The sequence below is a fragment of the Ornithodoros turicata genome, chromosome 1 (genome assembly GCF_037126465.1).
Source record: "Ornithodoros turicata isolate Travis chromosome 1, ASM3712646v1, whole genome shotgun sequence".
NCBI lineage: Eukaryota > Metazoa > Arthropoda > Arachnida > Ixodida > Argasidae > Ornithodoros > Ornithodoros turicata.
In genome coordinates this window covers 186,711,889-186,731,223 of record NC_088201.1, presented here as the reverse complement: position 1 = coordinate 186,731,223, position 19,335 = coordinate 186,711,889, and the positions used below count along the sequence as shown (strand labels likewise).

The following is a 19,335-nucleotide window of genomic DNA, read 5'->3' as shown; positions in this document are numbered from 1 at the left end:
CCAGCTGGGTAGTCTAGTTAATGGGACAAGATATGCACACCTCCAAATTGTGTTCAAATTTTCAATTTTTAGAAAACTATCTCTTCTTCGGAAAACTCACTCATGCATCACAGGCACTGGACGATAGTGTTCAGAAGCATATGTTATGCCTGATCAAAGGGTATCGTCTTAGAGTTAACTCTACAGTGCAGCAGTCTAAAACCACGGTTTTTCATGGTAGAGGTGCAGCCTCCTCTGATGGTACGTTTTTCAAAAAGGTAACTGTTGGTGACTTCACTTTCTGTGTTGATCGATGCGACAAGTCAAGACGGCTGAACTCCTACATTGAAGCCTCTGGGACTTATGGACAAATCAAAGCCATAATTGCAAAATGTGTTTATTGTGTATGCGATTCCGGTTTGACGGTAAACTGTAAGTATAAGAAAGACCTGTTTTTTTTATGTAGTTGAACACAATGTGTGTCGTTCCTTGTTTGGAGGCAGTTGTGATGTTGCCATAAAGGGCATTGTGGAAGTTGAGAGCACTGGAGATGATGTGAGTGTGCCGGCTACTCACATACAGAAGTGTTTAGCACTTATTCTTGGTGGCAAAAAGTATCTGTGCTCAGGGAACGAAAATTTAATACTTGAAGCAAAATGAAAATTTCAGGCAGGTTAAATATTGTCTGGTTTTGTCAATTTTTTAAGAGATATCTTGATTTCGAAGAATGTGGATCAACTGTGCCACCCGAATTCCAATTTTTCCAGACACACTGAGTCCTTTGTGTACTGAAATGTCTAAGCGCCAAGTGAACATATTGTATCGACATTTGTATCCCCAGTTTGTTCTATCGTGCATATCCTATGCCGTCTTGCTAGTTTGGGCTTTGTTTTGTAAAAGCAGTAAGGATCCCGTGGAGGCAACTAATATCTGCTATATTACATTCTTCAATATATTCATGGTTCAATTTTTTTTTCTCATTGCCACCATTCTTTGTACTGTGAGCTATAGCTAGGGTCTGACTTCTTAGGGTTAAACCAGCCTACCCCCAGTTATTCCATTCGGAATCAGTATATGAGCAGTTCTGTTTAAACCCAATTTTTTCCCCTGATTGTAATCACGTATGATGTTTTATATATCGTGTACACTATTTGCTATCAATTTATATGAATGTGTTATGTAGCTATTTGAGTGCAACAATAAGTATGCAAAACACGTTTGACGTTACAACATGTGGTGCTAGTCCATATAAGTAGTGAGGTATGTATGTTTGACCAATATATGCACTTTAACCGCAGGCGTAGGTTTGCCACCTGTCCGAATTTCACCCAAACAGTTCGGAAATTCAAGGCTTGCATTCGGTTTTGGGGAGAAGGCGTAATCTGGATATAACATGTTCGGGAATTGGCTGAGTTGCAGTACAAACCTTAGAACTTTTTTATTTGCGTCATCGTCAGCAAAAGTTGAGCGATAACTAGAATGAGCAATCAAAGCTACGTTGATCCACATGAAGATAGTGTAAAGAGCCTATTATTCGAACCCTCTGTGCTCAGTGCTCAGCTATCAAGGCTCAAGAATTTGACACAGTCCTTCACAATCCACTTTGTCCAATCCAAGACGGGGGGGGGGGGAAAGAGCGGTGTGGCAGTAACAGCTCTCCATAGAACGTGTAGCTTCAGATAGTTCACACAGCACTAGGAACAATGCAAATGAAATTCACAAGACAAAAAAAAAAGTTATGCATTCCAGGAGGCCAATCACGGGCCTTCTTGCTTGTTTTGCCTGTTAGCGTGACTGGGTTGCCATCGACTGCTACTCGTTTTCATCCCGATGTCCAGTTATTTGTAGCCTGAGAGAACTAAAGCAATGTTTGGTTTAAAAAAAAGCTTTTCATACATCGTACTGATTCACAGGTCTATGTACACAGTCCACTGCATTGCGGTTGCACCCCCTCCCCCTCGGTGCTTGGTATATATAGGCCGACTGAAGAGGTGGCAACCCTACACAGGCAGCTTGCTGGACAGAAAGCACAATATAATGACCCTGTAACACCTGAATGTATCAACTCAAAAAGAGTCAGGTCCTATAATATAGTGCACAAGCATTGACCACTGAATATGTGAATATCACAACTGTCAATGCCTGTTTGTACATGCCCGAGGTTGTTTTCGGTAAATGTAGCCGTGGATGACCGTTGACTGACTTATACTAACTCTAGTGAATAAAAATCTGAGAGGTGATTATCTTTGGATAAATGTTCAGTTGACTCATATATCACCATGAGCAAATAAAATGTATGTCAACCAACTGTGGATGAATAGTCAATTGACTTACATCAATGTGAGTCAATTAAAAGTATGTCAACCGACAGTTGATAAAAAGTCAACTGAGAGTGTATTGACTTTTGTCAATACAATGTCAGTGAAAGTAAAATGTCAATACAAGCAATAAGAAGTCAATTACTTGTCAATAAAAAGTAAATTTCAATTTTTGTAAGGGTATAGTGAGCTCTCGCCAAGAGAATGTAGGATATATGCTCTCGTCTCCCTTCAAATCCGCGTATTGATCTTTCGCCTTTTACTAAAGATCACCGTGGAGGGGGACAGCAGAACGAGCTTCTAGACAATTTTTGGTAGGCCTAACCCGTTTGGGTAAGGCTATATTATTCAATTCAAAGAGAGAACATGGTGAGAAACCACTCGTCTCTACCCCCCCCCCCCTTCCCCCGTGGACAAAAAAAAAAAAAAAAGACAGCGAGAGAGGGAGGAATACGTGACGCCACCTCTTTGCTTCTCATATGCGCGGTGTATAGTGAGCTCTCGCCAAGAGAATGTAGGATATATGCTCTCGTCTCCCTTCAAATCCGCGTATTGATCTTTCGCCTTTTACTAAAGATCACCGTGGAGGGGGACAGCAGAACGAGCTTCTAGACAATTTTTGGTAGGCCTAACCCGTTTGGGTAAGGCTATATTATTCAATTCAAAGAGAGAACATGGTGAGAAACCACTCGTCTCTACCCCCCCCCCCCCCTTCCCCCGTGGACAAAAAAAAAAAAAAGACAGCGAGAGAGGGAGGAATACGTGACGCCACCTCTTTGCTTCTCATATGCGCGGTGTATAGTGAGCTCTCGCCAAGAGAATGTAGGATATATGCTCTCGTCTCCCTTCAAATCCGCGTATTGATCTTTCGCCTTTTACTAAAGATCACCGTGGAGGGGGACAGCAGAACGAGCTTCTAGACAATTTTTGGTAGGCCTAACCCGTTTGGGTAAGGCTATATTATTCAATTCAAAGAGAGAACATGGTGAGAAACCACTCGTCTCTACCCCCCCCCCCCCCTTCCCCCGTGGACAAAAAAAAAAAAAAAAGACAGCGAGAGAGGGAGGAATACGTGACGCCACCTCTTTGCTTCTCATATGCGCGGTGTATAGTGAGCTCTCGCCAAGAGAATGTAGGATATATGCTCTCGTCTCCCTTCAAATCCGCGTATTGATCTTTCGCCTTTTACTAAAGATCACCGTGGAGGGGGACAGCAGAACGAGCTTCTAGACAATTTTTGGTAGGCCTAACCCGTTTGGGTAAGGCTATATTATTCAATTCAAAGAGAGAACATGGTGAGAAACCACTCGTCTCTACCCCCCCCCCCCCTTCCCCCGTGGACAAAAAAAAAAAAAAAGACAGCGAGAGAGGGAGGAATACGTGACGCCACCTCTTTGCTTCTCATATGCGCGGTGTATAGTGAGCTCGCGCCAAGAGAATGTAGGATATATGCTCTCGTCTCCCTTCAAATCCGCGTATTGATCTTTCGCCTTTTACTAAAGATCACCGTGGAGGGGGACAGCAGAACGAGCTTCTAGACAATTTTTGGTAGGCCTAACCCGTTTGGGTAAGGCTATATTATTCAATTCAAAGAGAGAACATGGTGAGAAACCACTCGTCTCTACCCCCCCCCCCCCCGGTCCCCGTGGACAAAAAAAAAAAAAAAAAAGACAGCGAGAGAGGGAGGAATACGTGACGCCACCTCTTTGCTTCTCATATGCGCGGTGTATAGTGAGCTCTCGCCAAGAGAATGTAGGATATATGCTCTCGTCTCCCTTCAAATCCGCGTATTGATCTTTCGCCTTTTACTAAAGATCACCGTGGAGGGGGACAGCAGAACGAGCTTCTAGACAATTTTTGGTAGGCCTAACCCGTTTGGGTAAGGCTATATTATTCAATTCAAAGAGAGAACATGGTGAGAAACCACTCGTCTCTACCCCCCCCCCTTCCCCCGTGGACAAAAAAAAAAAAAAAGACAGCGAGAGAGGGAGGAATACGTGACGCCACCTCTTTGCTTCTCATATGCGCGGTGTATAGTGAGCTCTCGCCAAGAGAATGTAGGATATATGCTCTCGTCTCCCTTCAAATCCGCGTATTGATCTTTCGCCTTTTACTAAAGATCACCGTGGAGGGGGACAGCAGAACGAGCTTCTAGACAATTTTTGGTAGGCCTAACCCGTTTGGGTAAGGCTATATTATTCAATTCAAAGAGAGAACATGGTGAGAAACCACTCGTCTCTACCCCCCCCCCCTTCCCCCGTGGACAAAAAAAAAAAAAAAAGACAGCGAGAGAGGGAGGAATACGGGACGCCACCTCTTTGCTTCTCATATGCGCGGTGTATAGTGAGCTCTCGCCAAGAGAATGTAGGATATATGCTCTCGTCTCCCTTCAAATCCGCGTATTGATCTTTCGCCTTTTACTAAAGATCACCGTGGAGGGGGACAGCAGAACGAGCTTCTAGACAATTTTTGGTAGGCCTAACCCGTTTGGGTAAGGCTATATTATTCAATTCAAAGAGAGAACATGGTGAGAAACCACTCGTCTCTACCCCCCCCCCCCTTCCCCCGTGGACAAAAAAAAAAAAAAAGACAGCGAGAGAGGGAGGAATACGTGACGCCACCTCTTTGCTTCTCATATGCGCGGTGTATAGTGAGCTCTCGCCAAGAGAATGTAGGATATATGCTCTCGTCTCCCTTCAAATCCGCGTATTGATCTTTCGCCTTTTACTAAAGATCACCGTGGAGGGGGACAGCAGAACGAGCTTCTAGACAATTTTTGGTAGGCCTAACCCGTTTGGGTAAGGCTATATTATTCAATTCAAAGAGAGAACATGGTGAGAAACCACTCGTCTCTACCCCCCCCCCCCCTTCCCCCGTGGACAAAAAAAAAAAAAAAGACAGCGAGAGAGGGAGGAATACGTGACGCCACCTCTTTGCTTCTCATATGCGCGGTGTATAGTGAGCTCTCGCCAAGAGAATGTAGGATATATGCTCTCGTCTCCCTTCAAATCCGCGTATTGATCTTTCGCCTTTTACTAAAGATCACCGTGGAGGGGGACAGCAGAACGAGCTTCTAGACAATTTTTGGTAGGCCTAACCCGTTTGGGTAAGGCTATATTATTCAATTCAAAGAGAGAACATGGTGAGAAACCACTCGTCTCTACCCCCCCCCCCTTCCCCCGTGGACAAAAAAAAAAAAAAAAGACAGCGAGAGAGGGAGGAATACGTGACGCCACCTCTTTGCTTCTCATATGCGCGGTGTATAGTGAGCTCTCGCCAAGAGAATGTAGGATATATGCTCTCGTCTCCCTTCAAATCCGCGTATTGATCTTTCGCCTTTTACTAAAGATCACCGTGGAGGGGGACAGCAGAACGAGCTTCTAGACAATTTTTGGTAGGCCTAACCCGTTTGGGTAAGGCTATATTATTCAATTCAAAGAGAGAACATGGTGAGAAACCACTCGTCTCTACCCCCCCCCCCCCCTTCCCCCGTGGACAAAAAAAAAAAAAAAGACAGCGAGAGAGGGAGGAATACGTGACGCCACCTCTTTGCTTCTCATATGCGCGGTGTATAGTGAGCTCTCGCCAAGAGAATGTAGGATATATGCTCTCGTCTCCCTTCAAATCCGCGTATTGATCTTTCGCCTTTTACTAAAGATCACCGTGGAGGGGGACAGCAGAACGAGCTTCTAGACAATTTTTGGTAGGCCTAACCCGTTTGGGTAAGGCTATATTATTCAATTCAAAGAGAGAACATGGTGAGAAACCACTCGTCTCTACCCCCCCCCCCTTCCCCCGTGGACAAAAAAAAAAAAAAAAGACAGCGAGAGAGGGAGGAATACGTGACGCCACCTCTTTGCTTCTCATATGCGCGGTGTATAGTGAGCTCTCGCCAAGAGAATGTAGGATATATGCTCTCGTCTCCCTTCAAATCCGCGTATTGATCTTTCGCCTTTTACTAAAGATCACCGTGGAGGGGGACAGCAGAACGAGCTTCTAGACAATTTTTGGTAGGCCTAACCCGTTTGGGTAAGGCTATATTATTCAATTCAAAGAGAGAACATGGTGAGAAACCACTCGTCTCTACCCCCCCCCCCCTTCCCCCGTGGACAAAAAAAAAAAAAAAAGACAGCGAGAGAGGGAGGAATACGTGACGCCACCTCTTTGCTTCTCATATGCGCGGTGTATAGTGAGCTCTCGCCAAGAGAATGTAGGATATATGCTCTCGTCTCCCTTCAAATCCGCGTATTGATCTTTCGCCTTTTACTAAAGATCACCGTGGAGGGGGACAGCAGAACGAGCTTCTAGACAATTTTTGGTAGGCCTAACCCGTTTGGGTAAGGCTATATTATTCAATTCAAAGAGAGAACATGGTGAGAAACCACTCGTCTCTACCCCCCCCCTTCCCCCGTGGACAAAAAAAAAAAAAAAGACAGCGAGAGAGGGAGGAATACGTGACGCCACCTCTTTGCTTCTCATATGCGCGGTGTATAGTGAGCTCTCGCCAAGAGAATGTAGGATATATGCTCTCGTCTCCCTTCAAATCCGCGTATTGATCTTTCGCCTTTTACTAAAGATCACCGTGGAGGGGGACAGCAGAACGAGCTTCTAGACAATTTTTGGTAGGCCTAACCCGTTTGGGTAAGGCTATATTATTCAATTCAAAGAGAGAACATGGTGAGAAACCACTCGTCTCTACCCCCCCCCTTCCCCCGTGGACAAAAAAAAAAAAAAAGACAGCGAGAGAGGGAGGAATACGTGACGCCACCTCTTTGCTTCTCATATGCGCGGTGTATAGTGAGCTCTCGCCAAGAGAATGTAGGATATATGCTCTCGTCTCCCTTCAAATCCGCGTATTGATCTTTCGCCTTTTACTAAAGATCACCGTGGAGGGGGACAGCAGAACGAGCTTCTAGACAATTTTTGGTAGGCCTAACCCGTTTGGGTAAGGCTATATTATTCAATTCAAAGAGAGAACATGGTGAGAAACCACTCGTCTCTACCCCCCCCCCCCCTTCCCCCGTGGACAAAAAAAAAAAAAAAGACAGCGAGAGAGGGAGGAATACGTGACGCCACCTCTTTGCTTCTCATATGCGCGGTGTATAGTGAGCTCTCGCCAAGAGAATGTAGGATATATGCTCTCGTCTCCCTTCAAATCCGCGTATTGATCTTTCGCCTTTTACTAAAGATCACCGTGGAGGGGGACAGCAGAACGAGCTTCTAGACAATTTTTGGTAGGCCTAACCCGTTTGGGTAAGGCTATATTATTCAATTCAAAGAGAGAACATGGTGAGAAACCACTCGTCTCTACCCCCCCCCTTCCCCCGTGGACAAAAAAAAAAAAAAAAGACAGCGAGAGAGGGAGGAATACGTGACGCCACCTCTTTGCTTCTCATATGCGCGGTGTATAGTGAGCTCTCGCCAAGAGAATGTAGGATATATGCTCTCGTCTCCCTTCAAATCCGCGTATTGATCTTTCGCCTTTTACTAAAGATCACCGTGGAGGGGGACAGCAGAACGAGCTTCTAGACAATTTTTGGTAGGCCTAACCCGTTTGGGTAAGGCTATATTATTCAATTCAAAGAGAGAACATGGTGAGAAACCACTCGTCTCTACCCCCCCCCCTTCCCCCGTGGACAAAAAAAAAAAAAAAGACAGCGAGAGAGGGAGGAATACGTGACGCCACCTCTTTGCTTCTCATATGCGCGGTGTATAGTGAGCTCTCGCCAAGAGAATGTAGGATATATGCTCTCGTCTCCCTTCAAATCCGCGTATTGATCTTTCGCCTTTTACTAAAGATCACCGTGGAGGGGGACAGCAGAACGAGCTTCTAGACAATTTTTGGTAGGGCCTAACCCGTTTGGGTAAGGCTATATTATTCAATTCAAAGAGAGAACATGGTGAGAAACCACTCGTCTCTACCCCCCCCCTTCCCCCGTGGACAAAAAAAAAAAAAAAAGACAGCGAGAGAGGGAGGAATACGTGACGCCACCTCTTTGCTTCTCATATGCGCGGTGTATAGTGAGCTCTCGCCAAGAGAATGTAGGATATATGCTCTCGTCTCCCTTCAAATCCGCGTATTGATCTTTCGCCTTTTACTAAAGATCACCGTGGAGGGGGACAGCAGAACGAGCTTCTAGACAATTTTTGGTAGGCCTAACCCGTTTGGGTAAGGCTATATTATTCAATTCAAAGAGAGAACATGGTGAGAAACCACTCGTCTCTACCCCCCCCCCCTTCCCCCGTGGACAAAAAAAAAAAAAAAAGACAGCGAGAGAGGGAGGAATACGTGACGCCACCTCTTTGCTTCTCATATGCGCGGTGTATAGTGAGCTCTCGCCAAGAGAATGTAGGATATATGCTCTCGTCTCCCTTCAAATCCGCGTATTGATCTTTCGCCTTTTACTAAAGATCACCGTGGAGGGGGACAGCAGAACGAGCTTCTAGACAATTTTTGGTAGGCCTAACCCGTTTGGGTAAGGCTATATTATTCAATTCAAAGAGAGAACATGGTGAGAAACCACTCGTCTCTACCCCCCCCCTTCCCCCGTGGACAAAAAAAAAAAAAAAAGACAGCGAGAGAGGGAGGAATACGTGACGCCACCTCTTTGCTTCTCATATGCGCGGTGTATAGTGAGCTCTCGCCAAGAGAATGTAGGATATATGCTCTCGTCTCCCTTCAAATCCGCGTATTGATCTTTCGCCTTTTACTAAAGATCACCGTGGAGGGGGACAGCAGAACGAGCTTCTAGACAATTTTTGGTAGGCCTAACCCGTTTGGGTAAGGCTATATTATTCAATTCAAAGAGAGAACATGGTGAGAAACCACTCGTCTCTACCCCCCCCCCCTTCCCCCGTGGACAAAAAAAAAAAAAAAAGACAGCGAGAGAGGGAGGAATACGTGACGCCACCTCTTTGCTTCTCATATGCGCGGTGTATAGTGAGCTCTCGCCAAGAGAATGTAGGATATATGCTCTCGTCTCCCTTCAAATCCGCGTATTGATCTTTCGCCTTTTACTAAAGATCACCGTGGAGGGGGACAGCAGAACGAGCTTCTAGACAATTTTGGTAGGCCTAACCCGTTTGGGTAAGGCTATATTATTCAATTCAAAGAGAGAACATGGTGAGAAACCACTCGTCTCTACCCCCCCCCCTTCCCCCGTGGACAAAAAAAAAAAAAAAAGACAGCGAGAGAGGGAGGAATACGTGACGCCACCTCTTTGCTTCTCATATGCGCGGTGTATAGTGAGCTCTCGCCAAGAGAATGTAGGATATATGCTCTCGTCTCCCTTCAAATCCGCGTATTGATCTTTCGCCTTTTACTAAAGATCACCGTGGAGGGGGACAGCAGAACGAGCTTCTAGACAATTTTTGGTAGGCCTAACCCGTTTGGGTAAGGCTATATTATTCAATTCAAAGAGAGAACATGGTGAGAAACCACTCGTCTCTACCCCCCCCCCTTCCCCCGTGGACAAAAAAAAAAAAAAAAGACAGCGAGAGAGGGAGGAATACGTGACGCCACCTCTTTGCTTCTCATATGCGCGGTGTATAGTGAGCTCTCGCCAAGAGAATGTAGGATATATGCTCTCGTCTCCCTTCAAATCCGCGTATTGATCTTTCGCCTTTTACTAAAGATCACCGTGGAGGGGGACAGCAGAACGAGCTTCTAGACAATTTTTGGTAGGCCTAACCCGTTTGGGTAAGGCTATATTATTCAATTCAAAGAGAGAACATGGTGAGAAACCACTCGTCTCTACCCCCCCCCCCTTCCCCCGTGGACAAAAAAAAAAAAAAAGACAGCGAGAGAGGGAGGAATACGTGACGCCACCTCTTTGCTTCTCATATGCGCGGTGTATAGTGAGCTCTCGCCAAGAGAATGTAGGATATATGCTCTCGTCTCCCTTCAAATCCGCGTATTGATCTTTCGCCTTTTACTAAAGATCACCGTGGAGGGGGACAGCAGAACGAGCTTCTAGACAATTTTTGGTAGGCCTAACCCGTTTGGGTAAGGCTATATTATTCAATTCAAAGAGAGAACATGGTGAGAAACCACTCGTCTCTACCCCCCCCCCCTTCCCCCGTGGACAAAAAAAAAAAAAAAAGACAGCGAGAGAGGGAGGAATACGTGACGCCACCTCTTTGCTTCTCATATGCGCGGTGTATAGTGAGCTCTCGCCAAGAGAATGTAGGATATATGCTCTCGTCTCCCTTCAAATCCGCGTATTGATCTTTCGCCTTTTACTAAAGATCACCGTGGAGGGGGACAGCAGAACGAGCTTCTAGAAAATTTTTGGTAGGCCTAACCCGTTTGGGTAAGGCTATATTATTCAATTCAAAGAGAGAACATGATGAGAAACCACTCGTCTCTACCCCCCCCCCCTTCCCCCGTGGACAAAAAAAAAAAAAAAAGACAGCGAGAGAGGGAGGAATACGTGACGCCACCTCTTTGCTTCTCATATGCGCGGTGTATAGTGAGCTCTCGCCAAGAGAATGTAGGATATATGCTCTCGTCTCCCTTCAAATCCGCGTATTGATCTTTCGCCTTTTACTAAAGATCACCGTGGAGGGGGACAGCAGAACGAGCTTCTAGACAATTTTTGGTAGGCCTAACCCGTTTGGGTAAGGCTATATTATTCAATTCAAAGCGAGAACATGGTGAGAAACCACTCGTCTCTACCCCCCCCCCCCCTTCCCCCGTGGACAAAAAAAAAAAAAAAAGACAGCGAGAGAGGGAGGAATACGTGACGCCACCTCTTTGCTTCTCATATGCGCGGTGTATAGTGAGCTCTCGCCAAGAGAATGTAGGATATATGCTCTCGTCTCCCTTCAAATCCGCGTATTGATCTTTCGCCTTTTACTAAAGATCACCGTGGAGGGGGACAGCAGAACGAGCTTCTAGACAATTTTTGGTAGGCCTAACCCGTTTGGGTAAGGCTATATTATTCAATTCAAAGCGAGAACATGATGAGAAACCACTCGTCTCTACCCCCCCCCCCCTTCCCCCGTGGACAAAAAAAAAAAAAAAAGACAGCGAGAGAGGGAGGAATACGTGACGCCACCTCTTTGCTTCTCATATGCGCGGTGTATAGTGAGCTCTCGCCAAGAGAATGTAGGATATATGCTCTCGTCTCCCTTCAAATCCGCGTATTGATCTTTCGCCTTTTACTAAAGATCACCGTGGAGGGGGACAGCAGAACGAGCTTCTAGACAATTTTTGGTAGGCCTAACCCGTTTGGGTAAGGCTATATTATTCAATTCAAAGAGAGAACATGATGAGAAACCACTCGTCTCTACCCCCCCCCCCCCCTTCCCCCGTGGACAAAAAAAAAAAAAAAAAGACAGCGAGAGAGGGAGGAATACGTGACGCCACCTCTTTGCTTCTCATATGCGCGGTGTATAGTGAGCTCTCGCCAAGAGAATGTAGGATATATGCTCTCGTCTCCCTTCAAATCCGCGTATTGATCTTTCGCCTTTTACTAAAGATCACCGTGGAGGGGGACAGCAGAACGAGCTTCTAGACAATTTTTGGTAGGCCTAACCCGTTTGGGTAAGGCTATATTATTCAATTCAAAGCGAGAACATGATGAGAAACCACTCGTCTCTACCCCCCCCCCCCTTCCCCCGTGGACAAAAAAAAAAAAAAAAGACAGCGAGAGAGGGAGGAATACGTGACGCCACCTCTTTGCTTCTCATATGCGCGGTGTATAGTGAGCTCTCGCCAAGAGAATGTAGGATATATGCTCTCGTCTCCCTTCAAATCCGCGTATTGATCTTTCGCCTTTTACTAAAGATCACCGTGGAGGGGGACAGCAGAACGAGCTTCTAGACAATTTTTGGTAGGCCTAACCCGTTTGGGTAAGGCTATATTATTCAATTCAAAGCGAGAACATGATGAGAAACCACTCGTCTCTACCCCCCCCCCCTTCCCCCGTGGACAAAAAAAAAAAAAAAAGACAGCGAGAGAGGGAGGAATACGTGACGCCACCTCTTTGCTTCTCATATGCGCGGTGTATAGTGAGCTCTCGCCAAGAGAATGTAGGATATATGCTCTCGTCTCCCTTCAAATCCGCGTATTGATCTTTCGCCTTTTACTAAAGATCACCGTGGAGGGGGACAGCAGAACGAGCTTCTAGACAATTTTTGGTAGGCCTAACCCGTTTGGGTAAGGCTATATTATTCAATTCAAAGCGAGAACATGATGAGAAACCACTCGTCTCTACCCCCCCCCCCCTTCCCCCGTGGACAAAAAAAAAAAAAAAGACAGCGAGAGAGGGAGGAATACGTGACGCCACCTCTTTGCTTCTCATATGCGCGGTGTATAGTGAGCTCTCGCCAAGAGAATGTAGGATATATGCTCTCGTCTCCCTTCAAATCCGCGTATTGATCTTTCGCCTTTTACTAAAGATCACCGTGGAGGGGGACAGCAGAACGAGCTTCTAGACAATTTTTGGTAGGCCTAACCCGTTTGGGTAAGGCTATATTATTCAATTCAAAGCGAGAACATGATGAGAAACCACTCGTCTCTACCCCCCCCCCCCCTTCCCCCGTGGACAAAAAAAAAAAAAAAGACAGCGAGAGAGGGAGGAATACGTGACGCCACCTCTTTGCTTCTCATATGCGCGGTGTATAGTGAGCTCTCGCCAAGAGAATGTAGGATATATGCTCTCGTCTCCCTTCAAATCCGCGTATTGATCTTTCGCCTTTTACTAAAGATCACCGTGGAGGGGGACAGCAGAACGAGCTTCTAGACAATTTTTGGTAGGCCTAACCCGTTTGGGTAAGGCTATATTATTCAATTCAAAGCGAGAACATGATGAGAAACCACTCGTCTCTACCCACCCCCCCCTTCCCCCGAGGAAAAAAAAAAAAAAAAAGACAGCGAGAGAGGGAGGAATACGTGACGCCACCTCTTTGCTTCTCATATGCGCGGTGTATAGTGAGCTCTCGCCAAGAGAATGTAGGATATATGCTCTCGTCTCCCTTCAAATCCGCGTATTGATCTTTCGCCTTTTACTAAAGATCACCGTGGAGGGGGACAGCAGAACGAGCTTCTAGACAATTTTTGGTAGGCCTAACCCGTTTGGGTAAGGCTATATTATTCAATTCAAAGCGAGAACATGATGAGAAACCACTCGTCTCTACCCCCCCCCCCTTCCCCCGTGGACAAAAAAAAAAAAAAAGACAGCGAGAGAGGGAGGAATACGTGACGCCACCTCTTTGCTTCTCATATGCGCGGTGTATAGTGAGCTCTCGCCAAGAGAATGTAGGATATATGCTCTCGTCTCCCTTCAAATCCGCGTATTGATCTTTCGCCTTTTACTAAAGATCACCGTGGAGGGGGACAGCAGAACGAGCTTCTAGACAATTTTTGGTAGGCCTAACCCGTTTGGGTAAGGCTATATTATTCAATTCAAAGCGAGAACATGATGAGAAACCACTCGTCTCTACCCACCCCCCCTTCCCCCGAGGAAAAAAAAAAAAAAAAAGACAGCGAGAGAGGGAGGAATACGTGACGCCACCTCTTTGCTTCTCATATGCGCGGTGTATAGTGAGCTCTCGCCAAGAGAATGTAGGATATATGCTCTCGTCTCCCTTCAAATCCGCGTATTGATCTTTCGCCTTTTACTAAAGATCACCGTGGAGGGGGACAGCAGAACGAGCTTCTAGACAATTTTTGGTAGGCCTAACCCGTTTGGGTAAGGCTATATTATTCAATTCAAAGCGAGAACATGATGAGAAACCACTCGTCTCTACCCCCCCCCCCTTCCCCCGTGGACAAAAAAAAAAAAAAAGACAGCGAGAGAGGGAGGAATACGTGACGCCACCTCTTTGCTTCTCATATGCGCGGTGTATAGTGAGCTCTCGCCAAGAGAATGTAGGATATATGCTCTCGTCTCCCTTCAAATCCGCGTATTGATCTTTCGCCTTTTACTAAAGATCACCGTGGAGGGGGACAGCAGAACGAGCTTCTAGACAATTTTTGGTAGGCCTAACCCGTTTGGGTAAGGCTATATTATTCAATTCAAAGAGAGAACATGATGAGAAACCACTCGTCTCTACCCACCCCCCCTTCCCCCGAGGAAAAAAAAAAAAAAAAGACAGCGAGAGAGGGAGGAATACGTGACGCCACCTCTTTGCTTCTCATATGCGCGGTGTATAGTGAGCTCTCGCCAAGAGAATGTAGGATATATGCTCTCGTCTCCCTTCAAATCCGCGTATTGATCTTTCGCCTTTTACTAAAGATCACCGTGGAGGGGGACAGCAGAACGAGCTTCTAGACAATTTTTGGTAGGCCTAACCCGTTTGGGTAAGGCTATATTATTCAATTCAAAGAGAGAACATGATGAGAAACCACTCGTCTCTACCCCCCCCCCTTCCCCCGTGGACAAAAAAAAAAAAAAAGACAGCGAGAGAGGGAGGAATACGTGACGCCACCTCTTTGCTTCTCATATGCGCGGTGTATAGTGAGCTCTCGCCAAGAGAATGTAGGATATATGCTCTCGTCTCCCTTCAAATCCGCGTATTGATCTTTCGCCTTTTACTAAAGATCACCGTGGAGGGGGACAGCAGAACGAGCTTCTAGACAATTTTTGGTAGGCCTAACCCGTTTGGGTAAGGCTATATTATTCAATTCAAAGAGAGAACATGGTGAGAAACCACTCGTCTCTACCCCCCCCCCCCCTTCCCCCGTGGACAAAAAAAAAAAAAAGACAGCGAGAGAGGGAGGAATACGTGACGCCACCTCTTTGCTTCTCATATGCGCGGTGTATAGTGAGCTCTCGCCAAGAGAATGTAGGATATATGCTCTCGTCTCCCTTCAAATCCGCGTATTGATCTTTCGCCTTTTACTAAAGATCACCGTGGAGGGGGACAGCAGAACGAGCTTCTAGACAATTTTTGGTAGGCCTAACCCGTTTGGGTAAGGCTATATTATTCAATTCAAAGAGAGAACATGGTGAGAAACCACTCGTCTCTACCCCCCCCCCCTTCCCCCGTGGACAAAAAAAAAAAAAAAAGACAGCGAGAGAGGGAGGAATACGTGACGCCACCTCTTTGCTTCTCATATGCGCGGTGTATAGTGAGCTCTCGCCAAGAGAATGTAGGATATATGCTCTCGTCTCCCTTCAAATCCGCGTATTGATCTTTCGCCTTTTACTAAAGATCACCGTGGAGGGGGACAGCAGAACGAGCTTCTAGACAATTTTTGGTAGGCCTAACCCGTTTGGGTAAGGCTATATTATTCAATTCAAAGAGAGAACATGGTGAGAAACCACTCGTCTCTACCCCCCCCCCCCTTCCCCCGTGGACAAAAAAAAAAAAAAAAGACAGCGAGAGAGGGAGGAATACGTGACGCCACCTCTTTGCTTCTCATATGCGCGGTGTATAGTGAGCTCTCGCCAAGAGAATGTAGGATATATGCTCTCGTCTCCCTTCAAATCCGCGTATTGATCTTTCGCCTTTTACTAAAGATCACCGTGGAGGGGGACAGCAGAACGAGCTTCTAGACAATTTTTGGTAGGCCTAACCCGTTTGGGTAAGGCTATATTATTCAATTCAAAGAGAGAACATGGTGAGAAACCACTCGTCTCTACCCCCCCCCCCCTTCCCCCGTGGACAAAAAAAAAAAAAAAGACAGCGAGAGAGGGAGGAATACGTGACGCCACCTCTTTGCTTCTCATATGCGCGGTGTATAGTGAGCTCTCGCCAAGAGAATGTAGGATATATGCTCTCGTCTCCCTTCAAATCCGCGTATTGATCTTTCGCCTTTTACTAAAGATCACCGTGGAGGGGGACAGCAGAACGAGCTTCTAGACAATTTTTGGTAGGCCTAACCCGTTTGGGTAAGGCTATATTATTCAATTCAAAGAGAGAACATGGTGAGAAACCACTCGTCTCTACCCCCCCCCCCTTCCCCCGTGGACAAAAAAAAAAAAAAAGACAGCGAGAGAGGGAGGAATACGTGACGCCACCTCTTTGCTTCTCATATGCGCGGTGTATAGTGAGCTCTCGCCAAGAGAATGTAGGATATATGCTCTCGTCTCCCTTCAAATCCGCGTATTGATCTTTCGCCTTTTACTAAAGATCACCGTGGAGGGGGACAGCAGAACGAGCTTCTAGACAATTTTTGGTAGGCCTAACCCGTTTGGGTAAGGCTATATTATTCAATTCAAAGAGAGAACATGGTGAGAAACCACTCGTCTCTACCCCCCCCCCCCTTCCCCCGTGGACAAAAAAAAAAAAAAAAGACAGCGAGAGAGGGAGGAATACGTGACGCCACCTCTTTGCTTCTCATATGCGCGGTGTATAGTGAGCTCTCGCCAAGAGAATGTAGGATATATGCTCTCGTCTCCCTTCAAATCCGCGTATTGATCTTTCGCCTTTTACTAAAGATCACCGTGGAGGGGGACAGCAGAACGAGCTTCTAGACAATTTTTGGTAGGCCTAACCCGTTTGGGTAAGGCTATATTATTCAATTCAAAGAGAGAACATGGTGAGAAACCACTCGTCTCTACCCCCCCCCCCCTTCCCCCGTGGACAAAAAAAAAAAAAAGACAGCGAGAGAGGGAGGAATACGTGACGCCACCTCTTTGCTTCTCATATGCGCGGTGTATAGTGAGCTCTCGCCAAGAGAATGTAGGATATATGCTCTCGTCTCCCTTCAAATCCGCGTATTGATCTTTCGCCTTTTACTAAAGATCACCGTGGAGGGGGACAGCAGAACGAGCTTCTAGACAATTTTTGGTAGGCCTAACCCGTTTGGGTAAGGCTATATTATTCAATTCAAAGAGAGAACATGGTGAGAAACCACTCGTCTCTACCCCCCCCCCCTTCCCCCGTGGACAAAAAAAAAAAAAAAGACAGCGAGAGAGGGAGGAATACGTGACGCCACCTCTTTGCTTCTCATATGCGCGGTGTATAGTGAGCTCTCGCCAAGAGAATGTAGGATATATGCTCTCGTCTCCCTTCAAATCCGCGTATTGATCTTTCGCCTTTTACTAAAGATCACCGTGGAGGGGGACAGCAGAACGAGCTTCTAGACAATTTTTGGTAGGCCTAACCCGTTTGGGTAAGGCTATATTATTCAATTCAAAGAGAGAACATGGTGAGAAACCACTCGTCTCTACCCCCCCCCCCTTCCCCCGTGGACAAAAAAAAAAAAAAAGACAGCGAGAGAGGGAGGAATACGTGACGCCACCTCTTTGCTTCTCATATGCGCGGTGTATAGTGAGCTCTCGCCAAGAGAATGTAGGATATATGCTCTCGTCTCCCTTCAAATCCGCGTATTGATCTTTCGCCTTTTACTAAAGATCACCGTGGAGGGGGACAGCAGAACGAGCTTCTAGACAATTTTTGGTAGGCCTAACCCGTTTGGGTAAGGCTATATTATTCAATTCAAAGAGAGAACATGGTGAGAAACCACTCGTCTCTACCCCCCCCCCCCTTCCCCCGTGGACAAAAAAAAAAAAAAAGACAGCGAGAGAGGGAGGAATACGTGACGCCACCTCTTTGCTTCTCATATGCGCGGTGTATAGTGAGCTCTCGCCAAGAGAATGTAGGATATATGCTCTCGTCTCCCTTCAAATCCGCGTATTGATCTTTCGCCTTTTACTAAAGATCACCGTGGAGGGGGACAGCAGAACGAGCTTCTAGACAATTTTTGGTAGGCCTAACCCGTTTGGGTAAGGCTATATTATTCAATTCAAAGAGAGAACATGGTGAGAAACCACTCGTCTCTACCCCCCCCCCCCTTCCCCCGTGGACAAAAAAAAAAAAAAGACAGCGAGAGAGGGAGGAATACGTGACGCCACCTCTTTGCTTCTCATATGCGCGGTGTATAGTGAGCTCTCGCCAAGAGAATGTAGGATATATGCTCTCGTCTCCCTTCAAATCCGCGTATTGATCTTTCGCCTTTTACTAAAGATCACCGTGGAGGGGGACAGCAGAACGAGCTTCTAGACAATTTTTGGTAGGCCTAACCCGTTTGGGTAAGGCTATATTATTCAATTCAAAGAGAGAACATGGTGAGAAACCACTCGTCTCTACCCCCCCCCCCCCTTCCCCCGTGGACAAAAAAAAAAAAAAAGACAGCGAGAGAGGGAGGAATACGTGACGCCACCTCTTTGCTTCTCATATGCGCGGTGTATAGTGAGCTCTCGCCAAGAGAATGTAGGATATATGCTCTCGTCTCCCTTCAAATCCGCGTATTGATCTTTCGCCTTTTACTAAAGATCACCGTGGAGGGGGACAGCAGAACGAGCTTCTAGACAATTTTTGGTAGGCCTAACCCGTTTGGGTAAGGCTATATTATTCAATTCAAAGAGAGAACATGGTGAGAAACCACTCGTCTCTACCCCCCCCCCCCCTTCCCCCGTGGACAAAAAAAAAAAAAAAGACAGCGAGAGAGGGAGGAATACGTGACGCCACCTCTTTGCTTCTCATATGCGCGGTGTATAGTGAGCTCTCGCCAAGAGAATGTAGGATATATGCTCTCGTCTCCCTTCAAATCCGCGTATTGATCTTTCGCCTTTTACTAAAGATCACCGTGGAGGGGGACAGCAGAACGAGCTTCTAGACAATTTTTGGTAGGCCTAACCCGTTTGGGTAAGGCTATATTATTCAATTCAAAGAGAGAACATGGTGAGAAACCACTCGTCTCTACCCCCCCCCCCCTTCCCCCGTGGACAAAAAAAAAAAAAAAGACAGCGAGAGAGGGAGGAATACGTGACGCCACCTCTTTGCTTCTCATATGCGCGGTGTATAGTGAGCTCTCGCCAAGAGAATGTAGGATATATGCTCTCGTCTCCCTTCAAATCCGCGTATTGATCTTTCGCCTTTTACTAAAGATCACCGTGGAGGGGGACAGCAGAACGAGCTTCTAGACAATTTTTGGTAGGCCTAACCCGTTTGGGTAAGGCTATATTATTCAATTCAAAGAGAGAACATGGTGAGAAACCACTCGTCTCTACCCCCCCCCCCCCTTCCCCCGTGGACAAAAAAAAAAAAAAAGACAGCGAGAGAGGGAGGAATACGTGACGCC

General features: G+C 46.4%; 55 non-coding genes across 55 annotated transcripts; all 55 read left to right on the top strand.

Annotated features, from left to right (window-relative positions):
• Window positions 1-2,512: 2,512 nt before the first annotated feature.
• On the top strand, window positions 2,513-2,634 carry LOC135379295 (U5 spliceosomal RNA). Its single transcript, XR_010418797.1, has one exon. It is a non-coding gene; the product is annotated as a U5 spliceosomal RNA (small nuclear RNA).
• A 186-nt stretch (window positions 2,635-2,820) lies between these two features.
• On the top strand, window positions 2,821-2,942 carry LOC135379294 (U5 spliceosomal RNA). Its single transcript, XR_010418796.1, has one exon. It is a non-coding gene; the product is annotated as a U5 spliceosomal RNA (small nuclear RNA).
• Window positions 2,943-3,128: 186 nt separating this feature from the next.
• Window positions 3,129-3,250, top strand: LOC135379293 (U5 spliceosomal RNA). The gene has a single exon (XR_010418795.1). It is a non-coding gene; the product is annotated as a U5 spliceosomal RNA (small nuclear RNA).
• A 188-nt stretch (window positions 3,251-3,438) lies between these two features.
• On the top strand, window positions 3,439-3,560 carry LOC135379292 (U5 spliceosomal RNA). Its single transcript, XR_010418794.1, has one exon. It is a non-coding gene; the product is annotated as a U5 spliceosomal RNA (small nuclear RNA).
• A 186-nt stretch (window positions 3,561-3,746) lies between these two features.
• Window positions 3,747-3,868, top strand: LOC135379291 (U5 spliceosomal RNA). Its single transcript, XR_010418793.1, has one exon. It is a non-coding gene; the product is annotated as a U5 spliceosomal RNA (small nuclear RNA).
• Window positions 3,869-4,058: 190 nt separating this feature from the next.
• Window positions 4,059-4,180, top strand: LOC135379290 (U5 spliceosomal RNA). Its single transcript, XR_010418792.1, has one exon. It is a non-coding gene; the product is annotated as a U5 spliceosomal RNA (small nuclear RNA).
• A 183-nt stretch (window positions 4,181-4,363) lies between these two features.
• Window positions 4,364-4,485, top strand: LOC135379289 (U5 spliceosomal RNA). Its single transcript, XR_010418791.1, has one exon. It is a non-coding gene; the product is annotated as a U5 spliceosomal RNA (small nuclear RNA).
• Window positions 4,486-4,670: 185 nt separating this feature from the next.
• LOC135379288 (U5 spliceosomal RNA) lies at window positions 4,671-4,792 on the top strand. Its single transcript, XR_010418790.1, has one exon. It is a non-coding gene; the product is annotated as a U5 spliceosomal RNA (small nuclear RNA).
• Window positions 4,793-4,977: 185 nt separating this feature from the next.
• LOC135379286 (U5 spliceosomal RNA) lies at window positions 4,978-5,099 on the top strand. Its single transcript, XR_010418788.1, has one exon. It is a non-coding gene; the product is annotated as a U5 spliceosomal RNA (small nuclear RNA).
• A 186-nt stretch (window positions 5,100-5,285) lies between these two features.
• LOC135379285 (U5 spliceosomal RNA) lies at window positions 5,286-5,407 on the top strand. Its single transcript, XR_010418787.1, has one exon. It is a non-coding gene; the product is annotated as a U5 spliceosomal RNA (small nuclear RNA).
• Window positions 5,408-5,592: 185 nt separating this feature from the next.
• LOC135379284 (U5 spliceosomal RNA) lies at window positions 5,593-5,714 on the top strand. Its single transcript, XR_010418786.1, has one exon. It is a non-coding gene; the product is annotated as a U5 spliceosomal RNA (small nuclear RNA).
• Window positions 5,715-5,901: 187 nt separating this feature from the next.
• LOC135379283 (U5 spliceosomal RNA) lies at window positions 5,902-6,023 on the top strand. The gene has a single exon (XR_010418785.1). It is a non-coding gene; the product is annotated as a U5 spliceosomal RNA (small nuclear RNA).
• A 185-nt stretch (window positions 6,024-6,208) lies between these two features.
• LOC135379282 (U5 spliceosomal RNA) lies at window positions 6,209-6,330 on the top strand. The gene has a single exon (XR_010418784.1). It is a non-coding gene; the product is annotated as a U5 spliceosomal RNA (small nuclear RNA).
• Window positions 6,331-6,516: 186 nt separating this feature from the next.
• LOC135379281 (U5 spliceosomal RNA) lies at window positions 6,517-6,638 on the top strand. Its single transcript, XR_010418783.1, has one exon. It is a non-coding gene; the product is annotated as a U5 spliceosomal RNA (small nuclear RNA).
• Window positions 6,639-6,820: 182 nt separating this feature from the next.
• LOC135379280 (U5 spliceosomal RNA) lies at window positions 6,821-6,942 on the top strand. The gene has a single exon (XR_010418782.1). It is a non-coding gene; the product is annotated as a U5 spliceosomal RNA (small nuclear RNA).
• Window positions 6,943-7,124: 182 nt separating this feature from the next.
• LOC135379279 (U5 spliceosomal RNA) lies at window positions 7,125-7,246 on the top strand. The gene has a single exon (XR_010418781.1). It is a non-coding gene; the product is annotated as a U5 spliceosomal RNA (small nuclear RNA).
• Window positions 7,247-7,432: 186 nt separating this feature from the next.
• LOC135379278 (U5 spliceosomal RNA) lies at window positions 7,433-7,554 on the top strand. The gene has a single exon (XR_010418780.1). It is a non-coding gene; the product is annotated as a U5 spliceosomal RNA (small nuclear RNA).
• Window positions 7,555-7,737: 183 nt separating this feature from the next.
• Window positions 7,738-7,859, top strand: LOC135379277 (U5 spliceosomal RNA). The gene has a single exon (XR_010418779.1). It is a non-coding gene; the product is annotated as a U5 spliceosomal RNA (small nuclear RNA).
• A 183-nt stretch (window positions 7,860-8,042) lies between these two features.
• Window positions 8,043-8,165, top strand: LOC135379478 (U5 spliceosomal RNA). The gene has a single exon (XR_010418967.1). It is a non-coding gene; the product is annotated as a U5 spliceosomal RNA (small nuclear RNA).
• A 183-nt stretch (window positions 8,166-8,348) lies between these two features.
• On the top strand, window positions 8,349-8,470 carry LOC135379275 (U5 spliceosomal RNA). The gene has a single exon (XR_010418777.1). It is a non-coding gene; the product is annotated as a U5 spliceosomal RNA (small nuclear RNA).
• A 185-nt stretch (window positions 8,471-8,655) lies between these two features.
• On the top strand, window positions 8,656-8,777 carry LOC135379274 (U5 spliceosomal RNA). The gene has a single exon (XR_010418776.1). It is a non-coding gene; the product is annotated as a U5 spliceosomal RNA (small nuclear RNA).
• A 183-nt stretch (window positions 8,778-8,960) lies between these two features.
• LOC135379273 (U5 spliceosomal RNA) lies at window positions 8,961-9,082 on the top strand. Its single transcript, XR_010418775.1, has one exon. It is a non-coding gene; the product is annotated as a U5 spliceosomal RNA (small nuclear RNA).
• Window positions 9,083-9,267: 185 nt separating this feature from the next.
• Window positions 9,268-9,388, top strand: LOC135379523 (U5 spliceosomal RNA). The gene has a single exon (XR_010419009.1). It is a non-coding gene; the product is annotated as a U5 spliceosomal RNA (small nuclear RNA).
• A 184-nt stretch (window positions 9,389-9,572) lies between these two features.
• On the top strand, window positions 9,573-9,694 carry LOC135379272 (U5 spliceosomal RNA). Its single transcript, XR_010418774.1, has one exon. It is a non-coding gene; the product is annotated as a U5 spliceosomal RNA (small nuclear RNA).
• A 184-nt stretch (window positions 9,695-9,878) lies between these two features.
• On the top strand, window positions 9,879-10,000 carry LOC135379271 (U5 spliceosomal RNA). Its single transcript, XR_010418773.1, has one exon. It is a non-coding gene; the product is annotated as a U5 spliceosomal RNA (small nuclear RNA).
• Window positions 10,001-10,184: 184 nt separating this feature from the next.
• On the top strand, window positions 10,185-10,306 carry LOC135379269 (U5 spliceosomal RNA). The gene has a single exon (XR_010418771.1). It is a non-coding gene; the product is annotated as a U5 spliceosomal RNA (small nuclear RNA).
• A 185-nt stretch (window positions 10,307-10,491) lies between these two features.
• On the top strand, window positions 10,492-10,613 carry LOC135379390 (U5 spliceosomal RNA). The gene has a single exon (XR_010418887.1). It is a non-coding gene; the product is annotated as a U5 spliceosomal RNA (small nuclear RNA).
• A 185-nt stretch (window positions 10,614-10,798) lies between these two features.
• On the top strand, window positions 10,799-10,920 carry LOC135379376 (U5 spliceosomal RNA). The gene has a single exon (XR_010418874.1). It is a non-coding gene; the product is annotated as a U5 spliceosomal RNA (small nuclear RNA).
• A 187-nt stretch (window positions 10,921-11,107) lies between these two features.
• LOC135379375 (U5 spliceosomal RNA) lies at window positions 11,108-11,229 on the top strand. Its single transcript, XR_010418873.1, has one exon. It is a non-coding gene; the product is annotated as a U5 spliceosomal RNA (small nuclear RNA).
• Window positions 11,230-11,415: 186 nt separating this feature from the next.
• On the top strand, window positions 11,416-11,537 carry LOC135379374 (U5 spliceosomal RNA). Its single transcript, XR_010418872.1, has one exon. It is a non-coding gene; the product is annotated as a U5 spliceosomal RNA (small nuclear RNA).
• Window positions 11,538-11,726: 189 nt separating this feature from the next.
• Window positions 11,727-11,848, top strand: LOC135379373 (U5 spliceosomal RNA). Its single transcript, XR_010418871.1, has one exon. It is a non-coding gene; the product is annotated as a U5 spliceosomal RNA (small nuclear RNA).
• Window positions 11,849-12,034: 186 nt separating this feature from the next.
• LOC135379372 (U5 spliceosomal RNA) lies at window positions 12,035-12,156 on the top strand. Its single transcript, XR_010418870.1, has one exon. It is a non-coding gene; the product is annotated as a U5 spliceosomal RNA (small nuclear RNA).
• Window positions 12,157-12,341: 185 nt separating this feature from the next.
• LOC135379371 (U5 spliceosomal RNA) lies at window positions 12,342-12,463 on the top strand. Its single transcript, XR_010418869.1, has one exon. It is a non-coding gene; the product is annotated as a U5 spliceosomal RNA (small nuclear RNA).
• Window positions 12,464-12,648: 185 nt separating this feature from the next.
• LOC135379370 (U5 spliceosomal RNA) lies at window positions 12,649-12,770 on the top strand. Its single transcript, XR_010418868.1, has one exon. It is a non-coding gene; the product is annotated as a U5 spliceosomal RNA (small nuclear RNA).
• A 186-nt stretch (window positions 12,771-12,956) lies between these two features.
• Window positions 12,957-13,078, top strand: LOC135379369 (U5 spliceosomal RNA). The gene has a single exon (XR_010418867.1). It is a non-coding gene; the product is annotated as a U5 spliceosomal RNA (small nuclear RNA).
• A 185-nt stretch (window positions 13,079-13,263) lies between these two features.
• Window positions 13,264-13,385, top strand: LOC135379367 (U5 spliceosomal RNA). Its single transcript, XR_010418865.1, has one exon. It is a non-coding gene; the product is annotated as a U5 spliceosomal RNA (small nuclear RNA).
• Window positions 13,386-13,569: 184 nt separating this feature from the next.
• On the top strand, window positions 13,570-13,691 carry LOC135379366 (U5 spliceosomal RNA). Its single transcript, XR_010418864.1, has one exon. It is a non-coding gene; the product is annotated as a U5 spliceosomal RNA (small nuclear RNA).
• Window positions 13,692-13,875: 184 nt separating this feature from the next.
• LOC135379365 (U5 spliceosomal RNA) lies at window positions 13,876-13,997 on the top strand. The gene has a single exon (XR_010418863.1). It is a non-coding gene; the product is annotated as a U5 spliceosomal RNA (small nuclear RNA).
• Window positions 13,998-14,181: 184 nt separating this feature from the next.
• On the top strand, window positions 14,182-14,303 carry LOC135379363 (U5 spliceosomal RNA). The gene has a single exon (XR_010418862.1). It is a non-coding gene; the product is annotated as a U5 spliceosomal RNA (small nuclear RNA).
• A 183-nt stretch (window positions 14,304-14,486) lies between these two features.
• Window positions 14,487-14,608, top strand: LOC135379362 (U5 spliceosomal RNA). Its single transcript, XR_010418861.1, has one exon. It is a non-coding gene; the product is annotated as a U5 spliceosomal RNA (small nuclear RNA).
• A 183-nt stretch (window positions 14,609-14,791) lies between these two features.
• On the top strand, window positions 14,792-14,913 carry LOC135379361 (U5 spliceosomal RNA). The gene has a single exon (XR_010418860.1). It is a non-coding gene; the product is annotated as a U5 spliceosomal RNA (small nuclear RNA).
• Window positions 14,914-15,098: 185 nt separating this feature from the next.
• On the top strand, window positions 15,099-15,220 carry LOC135379360 (U5 spliceosomal RNA). Its single transcript, XR_010418859.1, has one exon. It is a non-coding gene; the product is annotated as a U5 spliceosomal RNA (small nuclear RNA).
• A 185-nt stretch (window positions 15,221-15,405) lies between these two features.
• On the top strand, window positions 15,406-15,527 carry LOC135379359 (U5 spliceosomal RNA). Its single transcript, XR_010418858.1, has one exon. It is a non-coding gene; the product is annotated as a U5 spliceosomal RNA (small nuclear RNA).
• A 186-nt stretch (window positions 15,528-15,713) lies between these two features.
• LOC135379358 (U5 spliceosomal RNA) lies at window positions 15,714-15,835 on the top strand. The gene has a single exon (XR_010418857.1). It is a non-coding gene; the product is annotated as a U5 spliceosomal RNA (small nuclear RNA).
• Window positions 15,836-16,020: 185 nt separating this feature from the next.
• LOC135379357 (U5 spliceosomal RNA) lies at window positions 16,021-16,142 on the top strand. Its single transcript, XR_010418856.1, has one exon. It is a non-coding gene; the product is annotated as a U5 spliceosomal RNA (small nuclear RNA).
• Window positions 16,143-16,326: 184 nt separating this feature from the next.
• LOC135379355 (U5 spliceosomal RNA) lies at window positions 16,327-16,448 on the top strand. Its single transcript, XR_010418854.1, has one exon. It is a non-coding gene; the product is annotated as a U5 spliceosomal RNA (small nuclear RNA).
• Window positions 16,449-16,634: 186 nt separating this feature from the next.
• Window positions 16,635-16,756, top strand: LOC135379354 (U5 spliceosomal RNA). Its single transcript, XR_010418853.1, has one exon. It is a non-coding gene; the product is annotated as a U5 spliceosomal RNA (small nuclear RNA).
• Window positions 16,757-16,940: 184 nt separating this feature from the next.
• On the top strand, window positions 16,941-17,062 carry LOC135379353 (U5 spliceosomal RNA). The gene has a single exon (XR_010418852.1). It is a non-coding gene; the product is annotated as a U5 spliceosomal RNA (small nuclear RNA).
• A 184-nt stretch (window positions 17,063-17,246) lies between these two features.
• Window positions 17,247-17,368, top strand: LOC135379352 (U5 spliceosomal RNA). The gene has a single exon (XR_010418851.1). It is a non-coding gene; the product is annotated as a U5 spliceosomal RNA (small nuclear RNA).
• Window positions 17,369-17,552: 184 nt separating this feature from the next.
• LOC135379351 (U5 spliceosomal RNA) lies at window positions 17,553-17,674 on the top strand. Its single transcript, XR_010418850.1, has one exon. It is a non-coding gene; the product is annotated as a U5 spliceosomal RNA (small nuclear RNA).
• Window positions 17,675-17,859: 185 nt separating this feature from the next.
• Window positions 17,860-17,981, top strand: LOC135379350 (U5 spliceosomal RNA). Its single transcript, XR_010418849.1, has one exon. It is a non-coding gene; the product is annotated as a U5 spliceosomal RNA (small nuclear RNA).
• A 184-nt stretch (window positions 17,982-18,165) lies between these two features.
• On the top strand, window positions 18,166-18,287 carry LOC135379349 (U5 spliceosomal RNA). Its single transcript, XR_010418848.1, has one exon. It is a non-coding gene; the product is annotated as a U5 spliceosomal RNA (small nuclear RNA).
• Window positions 18,288-18,473: 186 nt separating this feature from the next.
• LOC135379348 (U5 spliceosomal RNA) lies at window positions 18,474-18,595 on the top strand. Its single transcript, XR_010418847.1, has one exon. It is a non-coding gene; the product is annotated as a U5 spliceosomal RNA (small nuclear RNA).
• Window positions 18,596-18,781: 186 nt separating this feature from the next.
• LOC135379347 (U5 spliceosomal RNA) lies at window positions 18,782-18,903 on the top strand. Its single transcript, XR_010418846.1, has one exon. It is a non-coding gene; the product is annotated as a U5 spliceosomal RNA (small nuclear RNA).
• Window positions 18,904-19,088: 185 nt separating this feature from the next.
• LOC135379346 (U5 spliceosomal RNA) lies at window positions 19,089-19,210 on the top strand. The gene has a single exon (XR_010418845.1). It is a non-coding gene; the product is annotated as a U5 spliceosomal RNA (small nuclear RNA).
• Window positions 19,211-19,335: the final 125 nt, after the last annotated feature.